This window comes from Somniosus microcephalus, unplaced genomic scaffold (assembly GCF_052327205.1).
Source record: "Somniosus microcephalus isolate GS21.2 unplaced genomic scaffold, FLI_Smic_1.0 unresolved_chr4, whole genome shotgun sequence".
Taxonomy (NCBI): Eukaryota; Metazoa; Chordata; class Chondrichthyes; order Squaliformes; family Somniosidae; genus Somniosus; species Somniosus microcephalus.
This window is the reverse complement of record NW_028225182.1, coordinates 4,522,032-4,528,475: the sequence shown is the minus strand read 5'-3', so window position 1 is coordinate 4,528,475 and position 6,444 is coordinate 4,522,032. Positions and strand designations below refer to the sequence as shown.

Below are 6,444 nucleotides of genomic sequence, written 5' to 3'. Positions count from 1 at the left end.
GGGAATCGGGTGGGACATGTGTCGGTGCAGGCTCGATGGGCCGAAATGGCCTCTATCTGCATTGTGGGGTTTCTGTGTGATTCTGTGTGAAACATCAGGGGAGTGGGATTATTTGAAGAGCTCTTTCAAAGTGCCAGCACAGACTCAATGGGCTGCATGGGCTCCTTCTGTGCCGTATCAATCTATGATTCTATGAATCTATGATTTAAAATTCAAATTGAATGTTTTGAAATATAAATGTAAAACTTAAAATTTTAAACCTTGTCAAAATTTACCTAAACGAATTTTAAGTGTATGTTGATAGATTGTAGTTAACCAACGGTATTAAGGGATCATTGAAGTCTGTGAGACACTTCATAATTGTTTCTATTATCATTAATCAACCCACAACATTTTGTTGCACACTGCAGGAATTGCTAACATGTATACCGGATGACAGTCAAACTTCAATAACTTTTTATAGAATCATAGAAAATTGCCTGAACCCCTGTGGTTAATGAATGGAATTTTAATGGTTGAGTTCCCTATACACCTTGGAATTCTGGAAAACATGGTTTGTAGTTTGCAGAAACGGGGCTTAGATCTGCTGTTGTGAACCGAGGTAAAGCTGCAGGATCCTTGAATAATCTTTCACAATTCAACTGAAAGCAGCCGGAATGTGCAACTTTGAGAGGGGCTGTCTGCACGGTCAGGGCTGGAAACGGAAGTGAGCGAGCGAAACCGTAGTGTTCTGTGTGTGTGCACAACTGTACAGAATAACACAAATGTAACAGGACTTTGTTACATTGCATAACAAATGCGAATAGATCCATTTTTCTACGATTTAAATGAACATGATTTACAAAATGTTTCCGCCCGGTTTTGAACCGGGGACCATTATCGCGTGTTAGGCGAACGTGATAACCACTACACTACGAAAACGCTAGATTAAGCAGTCGCCTTTTGCTATAAATCTATGAATCTATTAAGAAAGTTTTTAAAGTTTGACTGCCACCCAGCAAACATGTTACAATTTCCTTCAGTGTGCAACACACATTTTTGTTGGTTTTAATTCAATTATTAAGATTCTCACAGACTTCAATTGTCTTTGTCAGAACTCAAATCCCTGACTGGGAATCAAACCTGATTGTTTTCAATGATGATAGGATTGTCCTATGAGGAGAGATTGAGTGGATTGGGCATATAATCTCTGGAGTTCAGAAGTACGACATGTGTTGTCATTGAAAGGTACAACTTTCTTGGAGGGCTTGAAACGGTAGAAGATGAGAGGTTGTTTCCCCTGGCTGGGGAGTCTGGAACTAGAAGGCAGAGTCTCAGGATAAGGGGCCGGCCATTTGAGACTCAGATGAGGAGACATTTCTTCACTCAGAGGCTTGTGAATCTTTGCAATTCTCAACCTCAGAGGGCAGTGGATGCTCAGTCATTGAGTATATTCAAGAATTTGGGAGTCCTTTTACACAGAATACAGAAATTAACGTTTGTGAGCTCATCCTTTACATTGAGCGGTTTCTCGTCCTTCAATCGGTGTCAGCTTTCGCCCAGCTATTACTTCACAGCACCAACGTCTTTGTAAGTTCGAACTCTGTCTCACCGCGGGCGCAGTCTGGGCTTTTTTCAATCCCCTTCAACACCGAAACACATTAAAGCAACGCGGCTTCGATCTGCTGTTGTGAACCGAAGTAAAGCTGCAGGATCCTTGAATAATCTTTCACAATTCAACTGAAAGCAGCCGGATTGTGTAGCTTTGAGAGGGGCTGTCTGCACGGTCAGGGCTGGAAACGGAAGTGAGCGAGCGACACCGTAGTGTTCTGTGTGTGTGTACAACTGTACAGAATAACACAAATGTAACAGGACTTTGTTACTTTGCATAACAAATGGGAATTGATCCATTTTTCTACGATTTAAATGAACATGATTTACAAAATGTTCCCTCCCGGTTTCGAACCGGGGACTTTTCGCGTGTTAGGCGAACGTGATAACTACTACACTACGGAAACACTGGAGAAATCAGTCGCCTTTTGTTATAAATCTATGAATCTCTGACGAAAGTTATTAAAGTTTGACTGTCACCCGGCAAACATGTTACAATTTCCTTCAGTGTGCAACACACATTTTTGTTGGTTTTAATACAATTATTAAGATTCTCACAGACTTCAATGGTCTTTGTCAGAACTGAAATCCCTGACTGGGAATCAAACCTGATTGTTTTCAATGATGATTGGATTGTCCTATGAGGAGAGATTGAGCAGATTGGGCCTATAATCTCTGGAGTTCAGAAGAACGAGAGGTGTTCTCATTGAAAGGTATAATTTTCTTGGAGGGCTTGAAAGGATAAAAGCTGAGAGGTTGTTTCCCCTGGCTGGAGAGTCTAGAACTAGGAGGCAGAGTCTGAGGATTAGGGGCCGCCTATTTGAGACTCAGATGAGGAGACATTTCTTCACTCAGAGGCTTGTGATCTTTGCAATTCTCAACCTCAGAGGGCAGTGGATGCTCAGTCATTGAGTATATTCAAGGATTTGAGAGTCCTTTTACATAGAATACAGAAAGTTAACGTTTGTGAGCTCTTCCTTTATATTGAGCGCTGTCTCCTTCTTTAATCGTTGTCAGCTTTCGCTTGGCGGTTACTTCGCAGCACCAACTTCTTTGTAAGTTCGAACTCTGTCTCACCGCGGGCGCAGTCTGGGCTTTTTTCAATCCCCTTCAACACCGAAACACATTATAGCAGTGATTTTAATTTACTAGTGTGATATTTTTCGAGGCACCATTAAATGATTCAATAATTTATTCCTATCAGTGTTGCAGGCTGGGTTCGATTCACGGTTAGGGAAGACATTTTGTTATCACCGTTTCTTATTCATGAATGCGATGTAATTTTATTAAATTAATTACATGCATCTAATGTGAATAAATAAGAACTGCTATAATCACCATTAATTAACCGGTAACTTTATTTTGCGGAATGAAAGACGTAATAATATGGTTATTGAGGGACAGTCGAAACTTCATTCATTTATTTTGCTCTTTGCATCTCCTGAACTGTTAACCCATATCTCATTTTACACATTGCATTTTAGGAGAATAGTTTAACATCTTCATTGCTTGAGAGATCAGCGATCTGGGGCAAGATTTGTAAAATTTATCGGGACCGGCTATTTCACAGAAAAAACCTATTCTCTCACATGATGTTTTCAGACCACACACTGACCAATCTTTGCTGGGCCCCAAGTGGATGATCTGACACTTGAACGCGTTGAACTCCATTAATCACTGGTCAGGGGAGATTTAATAGAGGTGATCAAAATTATGGGGGAAAAAGTTTCCACTGGCAGGAGTGTCAGCAGGGCTATGGGGGACGACCTGCGGAGTGGGACTGATTGGATAGCTCGTTCAAAGATGCATCATGAATTGCTCATTTTAATCTGCGATTGATGGATTTTAGTTAACCAACGTTATTAAGGGATCATTGAAGTCTGTGAGACACTTCATAATTGTTTCTATTATCAATAATCCACCCACAACATTTTGTTGCACACTGCAGGAATTGCTAACATGTATAACGGATGACAGTCAAACTTTAATAACGTTTTATATAATCAGAGAAAATTGCCTGAACCCCTGTGGTTAATGAAGGGAAGTTTAATGTTTGAGTTCCGTATACACCTTGGAATTCTGGAAAACATGGTTTGTAGTTTGCAGAAACGCGGCTTAGATCTGCTGTTGTGAACCGAGGTAAAGCTGCAGGATCCTTGAATAATCTTTCACAATTCAACTGAAAGCAGCCGGAATGTGCAGCTTTGAGAGGGGCTGTCTGCACGGTCAGGTCCGGAAACGGAAGTGAGCGAGCGACACCGTAGTGTTCTGTGTGTGTGCAGAACTGTACAGAATAACACAAATGTAACAGGACTTTGTTACATTGCATAACAAATGCGAATTGATCCATTTCTCTCCGACATAAATGAACATGATTTACAAAATGTTGCGGCCCGGTTTCGAACCGGGGACCTGCCGCGTATTAGGCGAACGTGATAACCACTACACTACGGAAGCGCCGGATAAAACAGTCGCCTTTGGCTATAAATCTATGAATCTATGAAGAAAGTTATTTAAGTTTGACTGTCACCCAGCAAACATGTTACAATTTCCTTCAGTGTGCAACACACATTTTTGTTCGTTTTAATACAATTAATAAGATTCTCACAGACTTCAATTGTCTTTGTCAGAACTGAAATCCCTGACTGGGAATCAAACCTGATTGTTTTCAATGATGATTGGACTGTCCTATGAGGAGAGATTGAGTAGATTGGGCCTATAATCTCTGGAGTTCAGAAGTACGAGATGTGTTGTCATTGAAAGGAACAATTTTCTTGGAGGGCTTGAAACGGTAGAAGATGAGAGGTTGTTTCCCCTGGCTGGAGAGTCTCGAACTAGGAGGCAGAGTCTCAGGATAAGGGGCCGGCCATTTGAGACTCAGATGAGGAGACATTTCTTCAATCAGAGGCTTGTGAATCTTTGCAATTCTCAACCTCAGAGGGCAGTGGATGCTCAGTCATTGAGTATATTCAAGAATTTGGGAGTCCTTTTACACAGAATACAGAAATTAACGTTTGTGAGCTCATCCTTTATATTGAGCGGTTTCTCGTCCTTCAATCGGTGTCAGCTTTCGCCCAGCTGTTACTTCACAGCACCAACTTCTTTGTAAGTTCGAACTCTGTCTCACCGCGGGCGCAGTCTGGGCTTTTTTCAATCCCCTTCAACACCGAAACACATTAAAGCAGTGATTTTAATTTAGCAGTGTGATATTTTTTGAGGCACCATTAAATGATTCAATAACGTATTCCTATCAGTATCGCGAGCTTGGTTCGACTCCCGGTTAGGGAAGAAATTTTGATATCACCGTTTCTTATTCATGAATGCGATGTAATTTTATTAAATTAATTACATGCATCTAATGTGAATAAATAAGAACTGCTTTAATCACCATTAATTAACCGGTAACTTTATTTTGCAGAATGAAAGACATGATAATATGGTTACTGAGGGACAGTCGAAACTTCATTCATTTATTTTGCTCTTTGCATCTCCTGAACTGATAACTCATATCTCATTTTACACATTGCATTTTAGGAGAATGGTTTAAAATGTTCATTGCTTGAGAGAGCAGCGATCTGGGGCAACATTTGTAAAATTTAACGGGACCGGCTACTTCACAGAAAAAACCTATTCTCTCACATGATGTTTTCAGACCACACACTGACCGATCTTTGCTCGGCCCCAAGTGGATGATCTGATACTTGCCGGCGTTGAACTCCATTAATCACTGGTCAGGGGAGATTTAATAGAGGTGATCAAAATTATGGGGGAAAGCGTTTCCACTGGCAGGAGTGTCAGCAGGGCTATGGGGGAAGAGCAGCGGAGTGGGACTGATTGGATAGCTCTTTCAAAGATGCATCATGAATTGCTCATTTTAACCTGCGATTGATAGCTTTTAGTCAACCAACGGTATTAAGGAATCATTGAAGTCTGTGAGACACTTCATAATTGTTTCTATTATCATTAATCAACCCACAACATTTTGTTGCACACTGCAGGAATTGCTAACATGTATACCGGATGACAGTCAAACTTTAATAACTTGTTATAGAATCATAGAAAATTACCTGAACCCCTGAGGTTAATGAAGGGAATTTTAATGGTTGAGTTCCGTATACACCTTGGAATTCTGGAAAACATGGTTTGTTGTTTGCAGCAACGCGGCTTCGATCTGCTGTTGTGAACCGAAGTAAAGCTGCAGGATCCTTGAATAATCTTTCACAATTCAACTGAAAGCAGCCGGATTGTGTAGCTTTGAGAGGGGCTGTCTGCACGGTCAGGGCTGGAAACGGAAGTGAGCGAGCGACACCGTAGTGTTCTGTGTGTGTGCATAACTGTACAGAATAACACAAATGTAACAGGACTTTGTTACTTTGCATAACAAATGGGAATTGATCCATTTTTCTACGATTTAAATGAACATGATTTACAAAATGTTTCCTCCCGGTTTCGAACCGGGGACTTTTCGCGTGTTAGGCGAACGTGATAACCACTACACTACGGAAACGCTGGATGCACCCGTCGCCTTTTGCTATACATCTATGAATCTATGAAGAAAGTTTTTGAAGTTTGACTGCCACCCAGCAAACATGTGACAATTTCCTTCAGTGTGCAAAACACATTTTTGTTGGTTTTAATACAATTAATAAGATTCTCACAGACTTCAATGGTTTTTGTCAGAACTGAAATCCCTGACTGGGAATGAAACCTGATTGTTTTCAATGATGATAGGATTGTCCTATGAGGAGAGATTGAGTAGATTGGGCCTATAATCTCTGGAGTTCAGAAGAATGAGAGGAGTTCTCATTGAAAGGTACAATTATCATGGAGGGCTTGAAAGTGTAGAATCTGAGA

At 40.8% G+C, this 6,444-nt stretch overlaps 3 non-coding genes across 3 annotated transcripts; all 3 read right to left on the bottom strand.

Annotated features, from left to right (window-relative positions):
• Positions 1–846: 846 nt before the first annotated feature.
• On the bottom strand, positions 847–921 carry trnav-aac (transfer RNA valine (anticodon AAC)). Its single transcript has one exon. It is a non-coding gene; the product is annotated as a tRNA-Val (tRNA).
• Positions 922–1,924: 1,003 nt separating this feature from the next.
• On the bottom strand, positions 1,925–1,997 carry trnav-aac (transfer RNA valine (anticodon AAC)). The gene has a single exon. It is a non-coding gene; the product is annotated as a tRNA-Val (tRNA).
• A 4,027-nt stretch (positions 1,998–6,024) lies between these two features.
• Positions 6,025–6,097, bottom strand: trnav-aac (transfer RNA valine (anticodon AAC)). The gene has a single exon. It is a non-coding gene; the product is annotated as a tRNA-Val (tRNA).
• Positions 6,098–6,444: the final 347 nt, after the last annotated feature.